This window comes from Cynocephalus volans, chromosome 3 (genome assembly GCF_027409185.1).
Source record: "Cynocephalus volans isolate mCynVol1 chromosome 3, mCynVol1.pri, whole genome shotgun sequence".
NCBI classification, from domain to species: Eukaryota; Metazoa; Chordata; class Mammalia; order Dermoptera; family Cynocephalidae; genus Cynocephalus; species Cynocephalus volans.
In genome coordinates this window covers 48,931,816-48,953,919 of record NC_084462.1, presented here as the reverse complement: position 1 = coordinate 48,953,919, position 22,104 = coordinate 48,931,816, and the positions used below count along the sequence as shown (strand labels likewise).

Below are 22,104 nucleotides of genomic sequence, written 5' to 3'. Positions count from 1 at the left end.
TTTATGGAGAGAAACCTTCTTTGTGGTCTGGTTAGGGTTTACTATGGCGAATTGTACTTTTGCCTTTTGATTTACAATTTAGAAATGTATGTTTTGTTACCTGACCCCCATCTTGGGTTTGTGTCATTGGCTTTTTAAATGACAGATCTATTCAGGAGGAAGATTTTCATTGGCCTGATAGAAATCAGGTTCAATATGTAATCAGCTAAGCCATGCTCTTGTACAGTGTTTACTGACTGTTTTAGTCTCCCTGGAATTCTCTTATAATCCAAATCCATAGTTTTTTGGCCTTTTAAAAGGACTTTTCTATTTCTGCCCAGGCACTTTAAAGTTTCTGTTTCAACTCACTATCAGGAATGCTTCTTTTTGTTAAGAAAAAAGAAATGCACTTGGTACAACTGGCATTAAGTGAGACCCTCATGGCTGCTGTTTTAATCTAGAAAAGATGGAGCCTTATATTGTTAAAGTTGGAGGGGCTTTTGTGTTCATCCAAAGGGGGGAAAAACTGAGTGCTTCTGTAAAGTGATTTCCCCAAGGCCTCATGGTTTATTAGAACAGAGGATTCTCAGCCCTACACATTTTTACAAAGTGTGAGTTTATAGTCATAAACTTTGCAGTTACGGTTTTAGTTCATTAGTATGAACTGCACCTACACGGTATCCATGGATTCTGTTATTTGGAAAAAAAGAAAAAGTGCATTTTCCCTCAAGTGTTTCATTTGGTAAATATTTTATACATCTGTGGAGTTGTGACTCAGAAGACTAATATGCTGTGGAGGAACATAAATGTGTATTGTTACTTACTGCACACTTGGCTGACTGTTCTCTTACAGCAGATGAGTTTTCCTCATCACAACTTGGTGGTGATAGTGATGAGTATGACAAATATGATGACAAGGACATGGATAACCTGCGCCTTTGTGTTTTGGATGTGTTTAAGCTCTAACTTCTGTAAAAACGTGTTCTTACACTATGGGGCTACAATAACACTTTTCATGAAATATTGTCTTACATTTGTCTTCTATTTAAAGAGCAACAGAATACTAAGTATGCATTTGCTAATAGCAACATTTCTCCTGCTCTGGATTAAGCCAGGAACATGCAAATATAAACATTTTGTAAACTATTCCATAGCAAGAGCTATTTTCCTTGAAAACCATTGAAGTACTCACATTTTTTCATAAGGAAACTTCGATATGCTAATTTTTGCCCAGAATTCTACTTTGCAGAATAGGAAAATGCATCGTGTATTTAGTTGTTAAAAAATTAGCTGCCTGCAGCTTCATTAAATTCACCTCTTTCAGGAAATTTAATCATGCATTTTATTGGTTATTTTTAAATTTTTAATAATGCACACTATTTCAAAAGAAAAATAATGGATTTGCTGGAAATTTAACAACAACAGGAAAAGGAAGAATAGGAGGAAGAGAAGGAAAAGAAAAACAGCAAATAGCTTGATGATTGCTTGAGTTTACTTAAAGATAGTCCTGCAGGTGGCGATAGAAACTAATAAATGGTAAAATTCCCAAGGTAAGTTTTTGTTGGCTACTTCTTGGGGATTTTAATTTCAGCAATTTATTTTTAATTTGGTGCAATCATATACAGGCAGAAATCATTACATTAGTAAAAAAAAAAAATCATATTTTCATGTTGTGTAATTTCCTGCTCTGTTTTTGTAATTTTCTTGCATATTCTACAGCATATTCATCTTTATGCAGAAGGAATAAGATCCAGATTATTGCCAAGTTGGTATAGATTTCATATGGTAAATACCCATTTAAGACTCTTTTTGTCTTTTATTTTTATTTTTCTTACCCTGCAGCTAAAATGTGATGCCTATACCATTGGTTAGGTTTAACTTCGATGAAGTTCTTTGCTATTGGGTACGATAAAGTTGCTTAGGTATAAGGCTGTGTGTGTGTATGAGTGTGCACACATAAGCATACCTTCAAATCACAGTATCAAATCCAGTTGCTTTCAGAGGCTATTTTCTTCCTTAGCTAGTTGTTTAAGGTTAGTTTTAATGCAAGTAGGATCACAAATTGCTTGAAAGCTGTTTTATTCAGAGCTAAAATCACAGCAAAACAATTTATTTTAAAACATTAGGAAATGCAGAGTGGATATGATAACATTTTAAAAATTCTTTCAGTTATTTCATTTTATACGTTAGACATGTCAAAGCAAAGTTAAAATATTCAGTAGATAGTTCTTTCTTTCCTGCTAGTTCAGGTTCAAAAGTTCTTAAATTGGTTTTTGTGAAAATATATGTTCATTTGCTATTTTTTTTAAGTTTGAGTTTGAAAATGCTAACTCTAGAGTGATTTTTTAAGCATAAAGCTAATTTTCAGTTCTTGTATTCTTGTAGTCTCATTTAAAAAAACCTTTGCAGTGCACATTTTCAAGGGGGAACTGTCTTGATTCTAAGAAAATGTAATTATTTTGGTTTAAATGCTTTAGGCGTTAGATGTTAAGTGTCATCAACAGACAACTGTGATGGTCTTGAGTAAATTATGTGAATTTCAGTCTTTGTCTTTCTTCTGAACATTTTGCTAAGTCTTATGGTAAAGTTCAAAACCAATAAGGTTTTGTATACCATACCCTCGGATCTAGAATTTTTTATAATAGGAGAGAAGGGGAAAAAGAAAAAAGAAAGAAAAACCTCTGGCCTTCTTATATTCTGTTTGAATTGCTCTTCCAATTAGTCATGAGGGAGAAGAGGGAAGGCAAGTCAGACCCTCTGAAAGCCTATTTTGCAGCGTTCATATAAAGAATATTCAGTTCTCTGTTCTGTTAGCAGCTGACCAAAATCTAAATCCATTAAAAAATATATTGTAGTAAGCAGTTCTTGAAAATGTTTATAATAAATGGTAAAAGCCAAGCTTTCACTGCGAGATTAGCAGTTGGAACAGGATGTGTTCATCAGGAAATAGGTTATTGCCTGACTAGTGTGTCCTGCAGGGTAACCTGCAGGACAGATGAAGATTTAAAAGCTTGCAGTGCTAGGATTTTATTTGATTTCCTTTTTTTGCTTTTGCTTTCTTTTGCATATTACAGTGTTGTTTATCACACGTGGTGTTTTTCTCAGTGAATCTATTATGAAGTTCATTTTAGGGACAAAAAGTGTGGTATGTTTTGGGGGTTGACCCCATCAGTGCCCCATAATCATCAAATGACCTATGAATATTAATGGAACTAATTCTCTTTTACAGAACAGACTTTGTAGCTTTCAAAAAAAAATCTGAAAATTGTGGAAGAATATTTTCCAGAGGTCTGGATTTTTCCCCCAGCCCCCACCATAAAGATAGAGGAAATACTGCTGGAGGTTATGGTGACTTCTCTGCTTTTTGTGTGATGGCATTCCGGCCTCAGTGTTAGTGGACAGTAGTGCTCATGAATAATACCTTCTACATGGATGATACCTATAGTAACACACACAGTGACTAAGAGATCAAATACACTGGCTAAAAAGCCTTAGGGAAGCATTATGTGTCTGAGGTCTGATCTATTGTCTGGAAGGTCGGAGAGTGTTAATGCACTCTGCAAAGATTACACTCCCTCTCTAATTGCTCAGACACTTCCTTAAAGGATTTAAACAGTCAGGAAAGGTGACGCTCTTTGTCAATTTTTGTCTTCTGCCTGCAGTTGAAGTTTATCTGTCTTTCCACTGAGACCACTAGATCAAGTAACCTAGCCAGTGTCAAAGGCATAAACTCTGAATTAGGAGTGAAAGCAATGAGAGATGTTATTTACAGCTCCTTTATTACTTGCTGCTCTTTAAATGCTGTGCATTCCATTTCTGGAATTTACATTGTGAAAATGACAGCACCTCTATGTCCCAAAGCAGGATTCAAAGATGGTCTAGGGCTTCGCTTTGATTTTTGATCAGATTTGTTTTCATAATCTTTTCCCAGGGTAATGTGGCTTTTTGCATTTAGGCTATTTCAGTCAAACATGTGGAAAATAGTGAACTTTAGCATTTCCTTTTTCCCCCTTCCCAACCTGCCCCCCCCAACACAGACATACACACACACCGTTCTGAAATGTTTACCCTGAATTAGGAAATGTTTACTCTGAATTAGGCGTGTACAAGACCAACCCACACTTAGAGCCTGATAACTTTGTCCAGACCATCGTTGTAAACTTCAACTGTTATACAAACACTTTTTTAAAAAGGTCTCCTCTCTGCATTGGAAAATATGTACTTAAACTTGTGTGTCTGGGAGCTGATATAGCAATTTTATCAGACTCTGTATCTCTTACGTTGCTTTGATTATAACTCAGTATTTTCTAAATGACACTGAAAAGCTTACAGGAAGGTTTTACCAGTTCTTTCACAAGCAGTTTTGGAAATATTGGAGAGCCGTATGTTTGGAAGAGCGTAAAGACGTCCTTAAATTCGTAGTCTGTGTTGCTGCAGGCGTGGGGAGGGCAAGCTTGCATTCCAGCATTTTCTATCCAGGATGCACAGTTGCGTCATTAAGAAATGAGAATTCCTTGTAGATCAGTTCAGATTGCTAATATATGTGGCTTAGAGCTGGCGATATAATATTTATGTAGCTTCTGAAAGAGACCGGGGAGGATTCCCTGTAATTCAAGATGGTAGTCTGCCTGATGGGTGTAGGATTTTTTTAAAAGGAATTCTTGTTTGTCCCATGGGATTTTCACACTTTTCAGCTGACGGCACTGTATTTCACTCATCCTGTGTAAAGCTGTCAGTGTATTTGTTATATGTGTCTCTTGAAGACTCTGAGCAGATGATAGAACAATCGCTGGAGGGGAAAAACACATTTGAATCAGAATCTTCAGAAGAGCATTTCTCCAGCATCTCCTGCTCCTGCTTCTATGTGGACTGTCCCTCACACTTTTTCTTCTTGTGTGTTATCTTGCACTGTTGGTGGATTACACTGAATGTTTCATCTGTATATAAAAATTAAAAATTCAAACAAAAATCTGGCCCACATGCAGAACAGGCCCTTTGGGCATATGGTTCATTATGCATATTCGTTTAATTACTAAAACACTTGCGATGGCTTTTCTGCCCTTGCTTTCAACTTGCAAAGTTGGATCTCTTCTATTGCACAGAAAATGTAGCCCAGAATTCTGTTCCAAAGGGGAAAAAAAAAAAGAGAGAGAAGGAAAGGGGGGAAAGAAAGCCTTTGAAGAAATTATTGGAATTCACCAAAATGAGGTATGATTCTCAGCATGAAACCAATAAGGTAGGAGTTTCTCTCCTCTTCCTCTCCTTTTTCGTCTGATTCCCCCTCCCATTTCTACCACTGTCCCTGAAGGCTGCTTTCACTGTGGTTAGTTGATAGATACACAAGCTGGGCAGGAATGTGAGACTACAGATTTAGATTACAAGTATATTCCCTCTGAGCGAGTCAAGTCTCACGATGAAGCTGTCTAAGTTTTACTGGTTCGAAGGGGACAGCTATGAAAGTGTGACTTTAATTGACTTTTCAGGGCCAACAGGTGGTGATGGTTTAGACATACCCTGGCCTCGGTGCCACTCCTAATTTGGGACTGCACATATAATAGCTTTATTAAAACAAACAATCTCCTGGCCTTGGTTTTACCTGAACATCTGCCTCTTGGTTTTTAAATGGCCTTTTAAAATATTTTCATTGTGTGCTTTAAAAGATTAGGTCCTAAAATACCTGAGGAAGACTTTATTTTCTATTCATGCCATCAAACTTATTATTTTTGTCTCATATTAAAGGCATTAAAATCCAAAAGATTCTTTAAATTGGATCATTGTTGTGTGAGTAGATTTGTGGGCACATTTATTTACAAGATGCAGCAGAATTTGAACATAAGAGGCCATAAATTGAGTTTGTAGTTGCTGGGTTTTGATTTGAACTTTTATTTTTGGTGAGAAAGATTGTGTGAATGAATATGTGTGTGTGTGTACTCATGTATGTGCATGTTTTAAGTATGTGTGTGTGTGTACTTGTGTGTGTGTCTGTATGCTTTAAGACCATATTTTGGATTTCTTCTTGATTTATAGTGATGTCTCAGCATTAGAAGAAAGCTTCTCAGACTCTTCCTGATCAGAATAAATTCAAGAGTCCTAAAAGCATTTCTAAGGCAAAGGAGGATCCAAGCCTTGGCATCGTTTCTGTTTTTAGTGGCAAGTATGGGTGGCTCTGATACAAGCACAATTTTGCTTTTCAATTAAGCAAATAGGTAGTCTATCTGAGCAATGGGAGACCATCCAAGACATTCTTGATACGATTCCTAAAGGAATTGTACTCTGCTATAAATAGCATCACTCACTCAACACTATTGGAGGGTTCCTGAATGAAGGCACCTTCGTCTGTTTTAAGCACATTGAATATGTACAGAGCTATTGCAGGCTTAATGTGAACTTACTGCAAGCCTGCTTCTTTTAGTGCCAGAAATAAAGCTGCAAGTGGAGTAACTTAATACAGTGAACTGCTGTGCTCTATCACTGCACTAATGCTAATTAGATACACTTGCTTTATTACCCAGAGCGTTTTTTTCTGTGTTCATTCTGATCTAATCTCTCTATGAACGTGAAGAAGTCATGAAGAAGTAAGTGGTAAGTGTTAAGTTTGTGCTTTCAGTCATAATTGCAGCCTGGTGTTCGTGTGACCACAGTCAGAGAACACTTTAAGAGAATGCTTTGTCCACGTAGAGTGCAATTAGAACCACACTGGACTTCTCTCATGGAGGGTCCCACGATACCAAAAATGATGCTTCTGAAATGAATGAGATACTTATCGGTACATTTAATGGAATCTTTTTCTTGCCCTCTTCAGATACCCAGCTTTATGGGAAATAAATAAATGTGTGAGGATTTTTCCTCCCTTCCTTTAATCAGAGTGGAGAATTTGCTGATGGCTCTGAAAGATGTATTTACCAAAATCAGACTTTGAACTGCTCAGTTACCAGCTTCTGCAAAAATGCATAATGGGAAACTTATTGTCTGATTCTAGACTTGAAATTATGATCATTCTAGGGGGAAAAAGTCAGTAGTCCTAGCACATTAGGTGCTTTTTTTCTTTCGTTTAGTTTAGTACTTTTTAAACGAGTTTTTCTGCTTTTATGAATGGTGTGTGTGGGGAGGGGGAGTATCAGGCCATAGTGATTGTTTGACTTGTTTCCATTTCTATAAAATCATCAGGACATGTGAAGTATGGGGCAGCCAGTAGCATGATGCAAACATTAAAGCAATCGGATTTTAATAAATACTTAACACTTAAAAGAGGGAAAAACTATTGAATAAGAAATACATGTATAATATAGGTTAGAAGCCTTTTCTTTTCTGTTTAAAAAATTTCATTAATATATTCCAAAAAGGAAAATAAAAGTCAACAAAAACTCCATGTTTAGAAGAATACAGTCTAAAAGCCTTCAGTTTATGTTCAATATTACGGTTATATAAACTTTTATGTATAGACTTCCTCTAACAACAGAACAGAGTTAGCTACAGTCTTCATAAAAATTTTCAGTATAGTGTTATTGTGAAATTGACAGTTTGAAAATTGTTTTATCAGTCATAGAAGATAATAAAAGTGAGAAATATACAGTCCAGGTGTTTCTCTTCAAAAGCATTGGGAATAAAGTACCAGTTAGGGTCATCCCCACACAAAACTAGAAGTAATTGATGGAATTTTGTCTCTAAGAGACACGATGTCAAGTTTGATTTTCCCCTAATGAATTGACCAGGCCATTCTGTGCCATGTGGAAGTAGTCGATGCTAATACCAAGTAAACACCAAAAGTGGTATATTTTTGATGCACACGGATCTCAGGAAAACAGATGATCAATGAATATTGATTTGGTAAATGTTCTATATATCATCACAACTGGAGCATGACTTAGAGTTGCAGGTGGAAATATGAAGGTTTTGTTAGAAGGCAAGGGAGGAAAATGAGGGGCAGGGCAGGAAAGAACATTTCCATTCTGGGCCCTATCCAAGTTGAGGTTGGCCAAGGCCTTTCTTCCATGATTGGTGTCTGTTTCCCCTTGCCTCTTTCTAGTTGGAGACTAGACCAGGAAGAACAAGCTCCCTCCTGTACTCACTGGCTCCTTCCAAAGGTGTAGAATTGGTTTTCTGGCCAGCCTAGATAGACTTTCATAATTTCCCTAGGTGTGTTCACCCCTTTTGCGTTATACTACTGTCTTAATTTTCTCTTGTCATTGTAACAAATTACCATCAATTTAAATGGGTTAGGAATGACACAAATTTATGATCTTATAGTGCTGGAGCTCAGAAATCTAGCACAGATCACACTGGGCTAAAATTAAGGAAGGGTTGTGTTCCCTTCTGGAGGCTCTCGTGGATAGTCTGTTTCTTTCCCATTTCCAACTTCCAGAGGCTTCCCACAGCCCTTGGCTCCTGGCTCTTTCCTCCATCTTCAAACCCAGCAAGGGAAGATTCTTGAGTCCGCAGGTCCCATCACCCTGACCTTGCTTCTGCCTTCATGTCCTTTCCTGGCTCTCTTCTTTTGCGTCCCTCTTCCACTTTTAAGAATGCTTGTCATTTTCATTCCACTGGGCCTACCCAGATAATTCAGATCATCTCTATTTTGAGGTCAGATGATTAGCAACCTTAAATCTATCTGCAACCTTAATTCTCTTTGTCATGTAACAAGACAGGCTCTGGGGAATAGGACATGGACCTCTTTGGGGTACCATTTTTCTGCCTACCACAACTAGGCCCTGATTTACTTACTTCCATTCATGTTGCTTGCTGGTGGATAAAGATTTCTGAAACAAGCTCTGGTTTCTTGTATAGGAAATAGTTTAGTCAGAGGCATACATTTAGGAGGAGGGAAGAGGTTGTATGCTATGGACATTTCAATCTGAGAGTGGCTGGGAGGACTGTAATTAGAAATAGACGGAAGTCCTATGTTAATGGCAACTTGAAGGACTTTTGATCTTTGGTTTGCTCAGTCTGCTTTCTGATGGCTGCTAGTATGTGACTGGAGGGCAGGAAATCTAGGAGGAAGCTAAGTGCTTAGTCACATAGTAGATCTGGGGTTTGACAGCCCAATGGCGGGAGGAATGGATGGCCTAGTTCCAGAGGCCAACCAGAAGAGGTAAAACAACCAGGGAATGACTTGGAGGGTTGTCCAGGACTTGGAAGTAATTCCTGGTGAGTAGGTGAGTGTGAGGACACAAAATTCTTGGGGTTTCTCCACGTGACTCCCCAGAGTTAATAAAAATCCAAGCCACAGTTTAAGAGCCAACAAAATCCTATATTCTCTGTAAAACATCTCTCAGCCTCCTGAAGTGACCTTGCCCTTTCTCTGGGGCTATTGCAGTTTCTTGCTAGATTTTTTTTTTCAGTTTCTCACTTCCCTACCCCATTCTCATACTTAAGGGCACCTTGCTAACAGAATTATCTAGTTAAATATCAGATCCTATCATTTTTTTAGTGCCTTTCCCTTTAATTTTGGATCACATTCTCCACCTTTACCATGACATAGAGGTCTTTTCATGAATTGGTCCCTCTTAGTTTTTCATCCTAAACTCCAGTATCACTCACTCTACAACCCAGCCCTGTTGGATGTTTTACCATCTCCAGACCAGTGAAGCCTTTTAAAAAATTTTTTACCATTGTCATCTTGAATTTTCTTTCTTCACTAAACTGTTAGTATCATCTAAGCACTGTCAGTGGCTAGCATTGGGCCTGATACAAAGTAATAACTGGGTAAATGTCTTCTCATTGAACCAGTGAATACCTGAGTGCTTTTCTATAAAAATAGTTAATGAAGTAGAGACCAACCAACTTTATCTTCCAAGTGGCTATCTTCATGATTATGTCACTGTCCTTTGACTGGGATGAAATCATTTATCCACTATATAGACGCATGATGAAGAGGACCCTTCAGGTTCATCACTGCATTTAGTCCTCTAAACAGCCCTTGAGGCAGATACTACCATGCCTGTTTCACAGATGAAAAAAATGTCAAATATTGTTTCCAAGATCACATAGCTAGCTAGATTTAAATCCAAAATGAATATGTTTTAAGCACCATAAAATAAATGCTTATTGTTAGAAAACAATTGCCTTAGAACTGTAGAAAATAACACAAAAGGAAAAAGTACACATAACAGTTAAGAGCATTTGTCTCTATATTCAAACTCACCAAAAGTTAAGTATTGACGATATTGTTTCCTGACTTAGAAAAATGTGCCTTTGATTACTATGGAACCGTATGTAATGATGTGCCCTGATATTTTTAATAAAAACTACATTTAAATAAGGCATAATGGTGACTCAAATTTAGTTATATGTGTGTACGTGTATGTGTATGCGTGCACATGTGTGTAGCTGCTGAATGATAAAACTGTCTTATGCATTTTTTAAATTCAGTATATAGCAACAGCATGTTGCCTCAAATATGGTAAATATCCCACAGGTGTAGGTTGAATGAAAGTTTGAATTGATTAATTAATTCAGCGGTTTTAATTGATTTGGAACTCGTGATATATTTGATCACATTGGCTTTCTGGGCATTGAATCAGAATATGGAATGGAAGTAAAACATTTACCAGAACGTTCCCATGCTCATGCTTCCAAGCCACACACAAATGTCCACCCTGAAGATACACTGGGGAAACATTTGGAATTCATGTGTTCTGTGGGGTCTCAAGCTCTTTCCTCTTGCATTTGTGTTATTCAGAGCCGTTGTTTGGATTCTGATTGAAGGCTTCCCTGTCTGCCCTGTAATCACTGCCATGGTACAAATTACCCAACTGCAGTGTTGGATAATAATGACCATAGACCTGTATTTAAATGCTCAGATTTTGACTCTAGTTTCAATTAAACAAGTCTTTGAGTATCTGTTACATCCAAGAAATGTTTTACAAGAATTATAGCAATAAATTATATATGATTCAGGATTTCAAAGAGCAAAACAATTCTGGTGAGGAAAATCAATATGAACCAAAATAACCACGATACCAGGCAAAGTGTATGTGCACAGTATCCTATAGAAAGAATGGTTTGTTCCAGCCAAGGGAACTGGGGAGGAAGAATGAACATTTTTAGAAGCACTTTGAATTAAGGTACTGAGAAGGAAAACAGGCAATTTTGAAGAACGGCAAATTTATGAGCTTGGAATTTAGGAACTGTGGTAGAAAACAGAAAGAAAGGAAGAATAGCAAATGTAAAGTCAGGCCGTTTTTTGATCCAATGCGCCATGAATAGCAAACTAAGAGTTTTAGACTCTGTCTATAGAGAGGGGAGAGAAATTAAAGGCTTTGAGCAGAAGAGCACTGTGATGAGACTCAGCTTTCAGTGTTTACTTTGGTCCTGATGTGAATGGATAGGAAGTGGAAAAAGGTATTACAAGCACCATATGAATTAGAAGTACGTTAGAATAATGTGGACCCTGGGTTGTCAACTGGCAAACAGTTGTGGCCACGTTTGGTCCACTGTGGGGGGTATCTGTGTGTGTGTGTTTGGGGTCGAGGGGAGCAGACAAATTCTTGTAAAATGATTGAATTTGTCTCCCATATTTAAAAATTGGAAGAGCTGACATAATAAACATTTAAAAACACTTTTTATTTGGAAATAGGTTAAGACTCACATGAAAAACAAATAGTGCAGAGAGTCCCTGTGTCCCCTTCAGCCACCTTCTCCCAGTGAAAGCATCTTACATAACCATGGTACCTTGTCAAGCCAGGAAATTCAGCTTGATACAACGCTGTTAACTTCGGTACAGACCTGATTCAGATTTCACCAGCTTTCACATGCATTCGGTGGGGATGGTGGTGCATAGGTCACGTATCAGGTAAACATCACCACAATCAAGATACAGAACCATCCCCTTGTCAAAGAGAACCTCACTCACATTACCCCTTCATGTTCACACACACCCAACCCTAATCCTGGCAACCACTTATCTATTTTCCTTCCCTGTAATTCTGTCACTTCGAGAATGTTATATAAAGGAAATCATACACTAGGTAACCCTTTGAGATGGACTTTTTTCACACAGCATAATGGCCTTCAGATCCGTCTAAGCTATGTGCATCAAAGGGGAAGGTTGGTGATGGAGTTTGGATGTGTTGTCCCCTCCAAAACTCATGTGGAAGTTTGATCTCCAATGTGACAGTGTTGGAAACTGATTGAGTCATGGGGGCGGATCCCTCATGAATGGATTAATGCTCTCCCTGGGGGAGGAGGGGTAGTGAGTGAGTTCTCGCTCTATTAGTTACCGCAAGAGCTGATTGTTGAAAGGACCCTGGCACCTTCTCTCTCCTCTCTCTTGCTTCCTTTCGCCATGTGATCTGCTTGTACTTGCCAGCTGCCTGCTGTTTTTCCACCATGAGTAGAAGCAGCCTGAGGCCCGTGCCAGATGCAGACGTCCCAGAATTGTAAGCCAAATAAACCTCTTTTCCTTATAAATTACCCAGTCTCAGGTTGTTCTGTTATAGCAACACAAAACGGACTAATACAGCTGGATAATGTCAGACCTAATTTTGCATGAAATAGTCAGCTGAAGCTGAGTAGGAAATGGACCCCCAGGAAAAGGGATGCCGCCTGAGCTCACCATGGCCCTCACCACTCCCTATCATCTCCCACCTGGGCTTCCTGCACTGGTTGACATATTACCTGCTCGACCCCTGTGGGCATTTTGGTTTGTAACACTTGGCAGTGGCTAACATTTCTGAAACTGTAAAATGGGCAGTGTTTCACAGGTTAATGTGTGTGATATGGGAAAAGAAATGGTATCCCTTTCTCAGGTAACTTTGAGAAACCATATGTCAGGTGGTAGGACTTGACATCATTTTTTCAAACTGTTAGTGTGCCATATGATGTATATGCAGCATCTGCAAATTTTATAGACCACAGATGATTTTGTAAATATTTCTGAGTACAAGGGCACTTGTGCAGGTGTGGGGTGGAGGTCTCAGAGGTTGACGGGAACAGTGGCTGCTGCCACTTTCCATGTCTGTCCACAGAGAGAGGAGTGAACCCAGTGAGACCCGCAGCTCAGGACCTCAGCATCTCTCCAGTTTTGCAGCCATCCTAGTTGGTGCGCAGGTGTTGTTTGTGTAGTGTCTTTTCTCCCTTTCCACTTTCTTCCTCATCCTGACTTTCCTCACTTTCAAAATTAGCGTTTTGTCCTTCATGGTGGTTAACGAATGGCAGAGGCTGCTTGGGAGCCCTGAATTTCATGGCTTTTGAAAGCATTGCTAAGTCAGTGCAGAATCATACCCTTTGTTTTGAGTGGTACGTGATCTGCTGTAAACAAAAATTTTGGTGTAAAATATATCACATGTACAAGGGATTTATAAAACTGTGTTAACGTATATAAAGTTTAAAGAATCATGACAAGAGAAACATCTGTGTACCTACTTCCCCACTTAAAAATTGAAAATTTCCATTATTTTGGAATTTCTTCCTCTTCTTCTTTGTGATAAATCCTCCTTCCTCCTCTACCCCCAGGAGTAGTGGTGACACTGAATGTTGTGTGTTTTAGCCTATCTACTCAGAGTGGTTTTGCCACCTTTGTGTCTATCTCTGAAAGACGTAGTTCGATTTTGCCTGTTTTTGAAGTTTTTATAAAAGAAATGTAGTACTTTTATGTCTTATTCTGTGACTTGCAAATTTATTCACCCAGTATTGTTTCTGACATTCATCCAGGTAGTTCATATTCATTCTGTATAGTATTTAATTTTATAAGTAAATTATTTTATTTAACCATTCCACTCTAGATAGAAATTTGGATTGATTGATTCCAGATTTGGTTGGGTTTTTTTGGGGTAGGGGGCTATTGTTAAAAGTGCTCTTGTTTGGATAACATACATATTATCCACTGCACGTGTAAGAGTTTAGATCAATGGTTCCCAGTGTGGTGCCTGGATAGCAGCATCTGGTAACTTTTTAGGAATACAGTTTCTTGGGCCCCACCCCAAATCCCAAACCTGCTAAACCAGGAACTCTGGGGATGGGACCCAGCAATTGTGTTTCAGTAAGTCCTCCAGGTGTTTCTCATGCATACTAAAATTTGAGAACCACTGCTCTAGGGTGTATACCTAGGAAGGGGATTGCTAGGTTATTGGATATATGTGTTCTGCTTAATTAGTTAATGCCAACCATTTCCCAAGTGATTAAACCATCAGCATCAAATGAAAGTTATCATTGTTCTACATCTTAGAAAACTCTTGGCCTTATCTGACTTTATTTTGCCAATCTGGTATGTGAAATGGTACCTCAGTGTGGTTTTAATTTGCATTTTTCTTATTACTAATGAGTTTCAAATGTTTGGGGGCCTTTGGCCCTCCTTCATTCCACTTTTGGATAATACCCCCCCCCACTTCTATTGATTTGTAGATACAAAATCTTTGTAAAAGAAATATCTTTCAAAAATTTTTGTGTTATTTTTTCATGCTATTTATATTATCTTTTGGTGAGCAAAAATCTTTCATGTCAAATTTATCATTTATTTTTTATGGTTTGTGCCTTTCATTTCATGAATCTTTCCCTACCCTCCGAGTCACAAAAATATTCTTTGAGATTTTTTTTATGGTTTTGCCTTTTATGTTAAAATTTATTTATTTGTTTGTTTGTTTGTTTATTTATTTATTTTAATTTTTAAAAATTAAAATCTGTTGTAGCCATTTGTAGAGACCTTAATGACTTCAGTGTCCTTAAGGCTAATAACATGGCTTTACTATTGCCAGGTTTTTCTAAATTCTGCAGAAATACATTAAGATAAGAAGGTTCATTAGGTGGCTTTGCATTAAATTTTTTAATCTCCTTGTGATTTGATTTCATTTTTGTGTTCTAGGTTTCCAACCGACTCAGTACCATTTATTGAATATTCCACCTTTTCTCAGTGATCTGCAATTCCCACAAAGTCTTAAATCAAGTTTCCATATATAGATGGGCTTCTCCATCGGTCTCTTGCTTGCATTTGTACCAGTGTTACACAGACATCATTTAGCTTTAGCATAGTTCTTCCCAGTTTGTTTTTCATCTTTAGGAATGCCTTGGCAAGAATTCTTGGCTTTTTGCTCTTCCATATAAAAGTTTGGATTGACTTTTTGTGTTTCACAAAAACAGAACAAGACAAAACCGATATTGAAAATAAGTCAGACTCAAAATTATTGAGTTAACTGTCAAAATCAAGACATAAAAAGAACAGCACAATGAAGCCAAATTGATTACAAGTAAAAATACCAAAAATCAATGAAGTAGAATAAATGTGTAAAATTAAAAAGAACAAAGTTAAAAGTAGTCTTTTTGAAAAACTAATAGAACTGATTATTCTTTTCTGAGAGTTTTCAATGTACAAAGAAAAAAGACACAAACAAACAACATGAGGCATTGAAAGGGGAACTAACTCAGATGAGCAAAGATTAAACATAAGAGGATATTATGAACAATTTTATGCTTAAAATGTTGAAACATAGGAAATAGATAAAGCTTATAGAACAATTTATCAAAGTGACTGAAAAAGAAAGAGACTTAAATGGTCCTAAACCCATTAAATAATTGAATCAATAGTTTAATATCTTCCCAAAAAGCAAAACATAAAGTCCAGGCAACTTTAGAGGCAGATTTTACCAAACATTAAAGGAACAGATAAATCGTTTCTTGTACAAATCATTTCACTTTGTCTTCTGGCTATTATATTTCTGGGGACAAGCCAGTTGTAAATTTTATTATTGTTCCTTGGAAGGTATTATGTCTTTTTCACTCCCGTGTCTGCCTTTCATATATTCTTTTGGTCATTAACTATATGCATTTTTTCTATGAACTGTGTGGTTTTCTTTCCACTGATCCTACTTGGGGTTCCTTAAATCTGTGACTACTCTTTTTTTTAAATAAATTTTCAGAAATTCTCATCCAGTATCATTTATACTTTTTTCCTTACTCTCTCTTTCCCCTCTCATTCTGGAGTCCAAGTTTTTACAAATAAACCTTTCTCAGTGTGCTATATATCTTTTTTATTGTAGTTTCCTACCATATTTATCTCTGCTTAAATTATAGATATTTTCTACTAATACACCAAATGACTAATCTAATTTCCTACTCTATTTCACCTGTTCTGTCTTTTACTCTATCCTTCCTGCTATTAAGTTTATTCTTAAAAAAAAAAAAAAAATATATATATATATATATATATATATATATATATATATATATATATATACACACACCCATATTTATTTATTTATTGACAGCTGTCCAGTATGGGGATCTGAACTCATGACCTTAGTGTCTGTTAAAAGGCTGTGCTCTAACCAACTGAGCTAACCAGCCAGCCCTAAAAATTTATTTATTCTTTAATTGACAGTGTCAATTGTATATATTTATGAGCTTATGGAGTTGTATCTCAATACGTGTATAGAATGTGTGATGATCAAATCAGATATTCATCACATAAAATATAAAATATGAATATAAAATATTCATCACATAAATATCAGTATATTCATCACAAAAATTCTCCTTTTTTGTGATGAGAACGTTTGAGGTCTCTTCTAATTTTGAGAACATACAATAAAGCGATTATATTATTAATTATATTGTTAATTGAGTTCTAAACTTACTTATGTAAGTTCTAGGTTTCCATTTGATTCTGTTTTATAGATCCCATTTCTCCACTGGTATTCTCCATGTTTTTATACATTTTCATGAACATATTGATCATAATTATTTTTAAGTCTATATCTTATAACTCTGATATATAGATCATCCATTTATTCTGGTTGTCTGTTTTTCTCCTGATTTTTTATCATTGTTTTTTTTACTCCGGGTCATGCCTGGGTATTTTTGATTAAATACTGGATATGGTTTATTTGAACATTTTAGAGGGTATGGACTACATTATCCAAATATCCAAGTGAGGTGATCCAAGGTAGGATTTCAGGCCACTTTAAGGATTTGTCTATTTCTAGTTTGCCGGTGCATCGTGCATAGCCCTTCAGGGTCTCAGTAAAAGTCTGTAGTGTTTACTAGGGCCCTGCTTTTTAAATAGTCTTGACCTTTCATCCTTAGCATGTGTGGCTTAGGAATTAGTGACTTTCTCAGGGAGACATGCATGCAGAAAGTCCAGCTTGAATCTCTGTGATTCCTTTTTTACCCCTGTATTTTTGTCCTGTAGGTCCTAACTGCTGCAGTTACCCTGCATGCACTCCAACTTTTGCCTCCCTAGACTATTAAGATTGAAGCAAACTCTAGGCTGCTACTTTGTGCTGAGTCCCCATGTTCTGCACAGAGAATTAGCAAAAACAGACAAACAAAATAAAAAGAAAGCAAACCAATCCTGAAGGAGATAAAGCAATAGCAAACTAAGGCTTATCTCATTGTGTTTGTTTGTTTTCCATCTTTGATCTTGTCCCCTCGACTTCTGGATGCCTTGATTTTTCTCAGATGTCTTCAAACAGAGTTTGTTTGTTTGTGTGTATTATCCAATTTTCACAGGTCTTTTTTTTTTCCAGGAAGGTTGAGATAAAAACGTTTCCTCTGTACTGAAGTTTACCTTTATACTTAACATACAAGCTTAGCAGCAAAGGTGTCTTAGAATTCTTTAAATCAGACCATACCTCTCCCAATTTACAGGCTTTTAGTGTTGCCTGTTTAAGTTCTAGATTGTCTTGTTACATACAAATTAGACTTTATTTTTCGTAGGTCAATATTTGTTTAGATCGGCATACACAGTTACCACTGCTTTTGAGCACCGTGCATTCTTGCATCCAGCTTTTCTACTTGGGGCAATTGGCGTTCTATTTGAAGTACATCTTTTATTTATAATGTTCTCTATATATACATTCATGAGGGTCTTTTCAGTGATGAGCATTCCCGGCTCATGTTTTTCTGAAAATGTCTATGCTTCACTCTTCTTTAAAGACAATTTGCTGGATACACGATTCCAAATTGAAAGACTGAAAGAATATATATGTTAAATTATTCTACTATCCTCTTGCTTCTCTTGTACTGAGATATAAAGTCACTCAAATTGCTTTTTCTTTGTAGTTGAACTACCTTTTCTTCTAGCTACTTTTAAGTGTTTGTCTTTTCCCCTGGTGGTTTTGAGTTCTACGATACTTTTAGGCCCAGATTTTTTTTTTTTTTACTTATTCTGATAAAGATTTTTTTTGGCGGGGGGGGGGGAGGGGGACACTTTCTATATTAGTATCTTTCAATATTTTTGGAAAATTAACTTTTAGGCCATTTCTCTCTACGATTGTTTCCTTGCTAAGATTATCCAGTCTGATACCTTTAAATGCTATCTGGAGATTGATAACACATAAATTTATGTCTCTTAGCCCTGTCCTCTACCCTGAACTCCAGAATAGATTAACCAGGGTCTACTATATTTTTCCATGTGGACATCCAATGGGTACCTCAGACTCCCCTCGCCAAAACTGCTCTTTCTACAGACTTTATCTTAATTAATGGACAAAGTCATTCTTCCAACTTTTTAAGCCCCCCATCTTGCTATCATCCTTGATCATTCATTTTTATCTTCTCTTCATCTAAGCTGTAAATCTTCTGGCCTTACTTTCTAAATAGTCAAAATATGACCAATTCTTATGAATCCCACTGCTGTCTCCATCTCTGTTCTAAGCTGCAAGTAACTCAGAACACCTGGGTCGTTGCAATAGCTTTCTAAATGAAAGCTGCATTTCTGCCCTTGTCTCTTTATGGTATGTTCTCATTATGCAGACAGAGTGGTCCTTCTTAAATAGGAGTCAGATCATGTTGTTCTTCTGCTTGCAGCCCTCTTAACAGTTCTTCAATAAAGCCAAAACCCTTACAGCCATTGGCAAGACCCCTTAAGATGGACTTCTGTACCTTCCTCCGGTCTCTTTGCAGTCTTCTTACTCACACTGCTTCAGACACAAGGACTGCATGCTCTGCCTTCAACACACTGCTCCCACACTACTTGTGGACCTTTCTACGTCTTGTTTCTTCTACCTGGAAACACTCTTCACCTAGATATCGATACTTCCTCCAAGATCTTTGCTCACTTACAAGTTTTTTGTTCTCTCAGCAAGCCCTTCCTTGAACACCCTACTTATAATTGCAAACCCAGCCCTACTGCCTGATATCCCTTCCTCTCATCCCTGCTTTTTTTGTTTTTTCATGGTGGATTTTTTACCACCTGATATATGTAGTTCATTTATTTTGCCTATATCATTCTCAATCTCCAGATACAATGTAAGCCACATGAAAGCTGTTCTTTCTTCCCTCCTTCCCTTCTCTTTTTTTCTCTCTCTTTCTTTCTTTCTTTCTCTTTCCCTCTCTTTCTTTCTTTCTCCAAATCAACGTGGTCCACAGCACGTGTTTAATGAATAAGTGCTGAAGAAAAAATGAACAATGAATTTATGGAGGATGTAGCATAGTGACCAAAAAGTAGGGTTAGTGTGTAATGCTCAGGGATAGGGATGAGGAGGAAACACTTAAGAAGTGAGGAAATGCTCAAGCCATTCAGGCAATGGCTTTCTAAATCAGAGAAGAGTTTATTCAAAAGTGAAGTTCTAAACATCATTTCATGTCTTAGTGTTTGCAAATGGTGTGGTGTGAGTAGTAACCTAGAATGTGTGGTTGGTAATGGCTTATTGTAAGAAAATAATCTAAGTGATTCATTTTCAGAAATAACTTATCTGAGGGTATTTTAACTGATTCAGGCCCAGCCCAAAAGTTGTCTGACTGGTCTAGCCCATTCCTGAGGGTCTCTGAACAGGCAGAGCTCTCCTTGAGATGGTAATTAGTTACTAGCACCCATTTTTTTTCTTCATTCCCTTGTGTTTCTCTTTTCACAGGGCTTAAGTGGGCCTTTTTTGTGGGCTTGTTCTGAGCCCCCAGACAAAGGAATTCCTTGCAAGGGTGTAATAAATTTTAGCCATCGTTTGGGAAGATTGTGCACCCTGTAGTACTCAGCCAATGAGTAAGTGGGGGGAGGGACTTGTGCACTAGGGAATAAATTGCTTGCTACAGCCCTTTTCCATGTGCCTGCCCTTCAGATACCTGAATCTTATAAGGCTGTAATTAAAATCTCGCTTTGCTATACCTTGTGTCTCTGTGTCCATCTTTGGCACTGGATGGGTGAGGGCGTTTTCACACTTATGCAGTACAGCCAAGGATGAGCCAGTCCATGGAAGGTCTTAAGTGTTAAACTTTGAGGTGTAAATGTCATAATGTGGGACAAAGAACAATGAAATGTTTTCATCAGGTAGATGGACATGCTAAGACCTGGTGGTGTTTTGTATTTTTCTTTTGTTTTGCTTTGGTATGATGGTGTATAAGGCACTTCTTTTCCCCTTTAGCAGAAATAAAGACAGTTGCAGCTTATCGAGGATAGATTACTTACTGATTTGTTTAATTTGTCTGTTTATTGTGAATATTCATGAGATACAAAGCTGATTGTACCCCCTCCTGCCCATGATATGGGGGCCAGATTCATACTGGGAGCATATCCATTACCAGAAATTACTTTTGTACCCTTTGTCCCCAACCTCCCTCCCCTTCCCCCTCTCCCCTCAACTCCAATTTGTAGCCCTAGGAATGTTCCCTCCCTTTGTTGGATCATGGGACTACTGTGGTCTTTCTTTCCTGCCTTCCTTTCTCTCTTAGCTCCCACATATGAGTGAGTACATGTGGTATTTATCCTTCTGTGCTTTGCTTGTTTCACTCAGCATAAGTTTCTCTAGGTTCATCCATGTTGTTGCAAATGGGAGTATTTCATTCTTTTTTATGGCAGAGTAGTATTCCGTAGTTATATATACCACAGTTTCCTTGTCCAATCATCTATTGATGGACACTTAGGTTGGTTCCATATCTTGGCTATTTTAAACAGAGCTGCAATAAACATGGGAGTGCAGGTATACCTTTGACATGATGATTTCCATTCCTCTGGATGTATACCCAGAAATGGGATTGCTGGATCTTATGGGAGATCTATCTGTAGTTTTTTGAGAAACCTCCAAATTGTTTTCCAAAGTGGTTGTATTAATTTACAGTCCCACCAACAGTGCAGGAGTGTTCCCTTCTCTCCACACCCTCGCCAGCATTTCTTATTCACTGTCTTTTTGATTACAGCCAATCTAACTGGAGTGAGGTGGTATCTCAATGTGGTTTTAATTTGCATTTCCCTGACGACTAGTGATGTTGAGCATCTTTTCATGTATCTGTTGGCCATTTGTATGTCTTCCTTTGAAAAATGTCTATTTAGTTCCTTTGCCCATTTTTTAATAGGGTCATTTTTTTTTTTTTTTTTTACTATATAATTGCTTGAGTTCTATGTGTATTCTGGATATTAGTCCCTTGTTGGATGCATAGTTGGCAAAAATTTTCTCCTACTCTGTAAGTTGTCTTTTCACTCTGTTGATTGTTTCTTTTGCTGTGCAGAAACTTTTTAGTTTGATATAGTCCCATTTGTTTATTTTTTCTTTTGCTGCTTGTGCTTTTGGGCTCATGTTCATAAAGCCTGGTCCCAGACCTAACTGCAGAATTGTTTCACCTATATTTTCCCTTAGTAATTTTACAGTTTTGGGTCTTATACCTAGGTCTTTAATCCATTTTGAGTTGATTCTAGTGTATGGTGAGAGATGCATATCTAGTTTCATTCTTCTGCATATGGCTATTCAGTTTTCCCAGCACCACTTGTTGGAGATGCAGTCTTTTCCTCAATATAGATTTTTGTTGCCTTTGTCTAATATCAGATGGCTATAAACCCGAGGAGTGATTTCTGGGTTCTCAATTCTACTCCACTGGTCTGAATTTCTATTTTTATACCAGTACCATGCTGTTTTGGTTACAACAGCTTTGTAGTATAATTTGAAGTCAGGCAGAGTTATGCCTCCGGCTTTGTTTTTTTTGCTTAGGATTGCTTTGGCTATTCAGGGTCTTTTGCTTTTCTATATGAAACGTAAGATTGTTTTTTCCATTTCTGTGAAGAATGTCATTGGTATTTTGATGGGGATTTCACTGAATTTGTAGATCGCTTTGGGTAGTGTAGACATTTTCACAATGTTAATTCTTCCAATCCAAGAGCATGGAATATCTTTCCATCTTTTTGTGTCTTCTTTAATTTCTTTCAGAAGTGGTTTGTAATTCTCATTGTAGAGATCTTTAACCTCCTTGGTTAAATTGATCCCTAGATAT

General features: G+C 37.4%; 1 protein-coding gene and 1 non-coding gene across 5 annotated transcripts in view; one reads left to right on the top strand and one right to left on the bottom strand.

The window, feature by feature from the left end:
• Positions 1-22,104, top strand: part of MCTP2 (multiple C2 and transmembrane domain containing 2) — a 185,183-nt gene that overhangs the window by 109,491 nt on the left and 53,588 nt on the right. The window lies entirely within an intron of this gene.
• LOC134374428 (small nucleolar RNA SNORA33) lies at positions 14,596-14,724 on the bottom strand. The gene has a single exon (XR_010023275.1). It is a non-coding gene; the product is annotated as a small nucleolar RNA SNORA33 (small nucleolar RNA).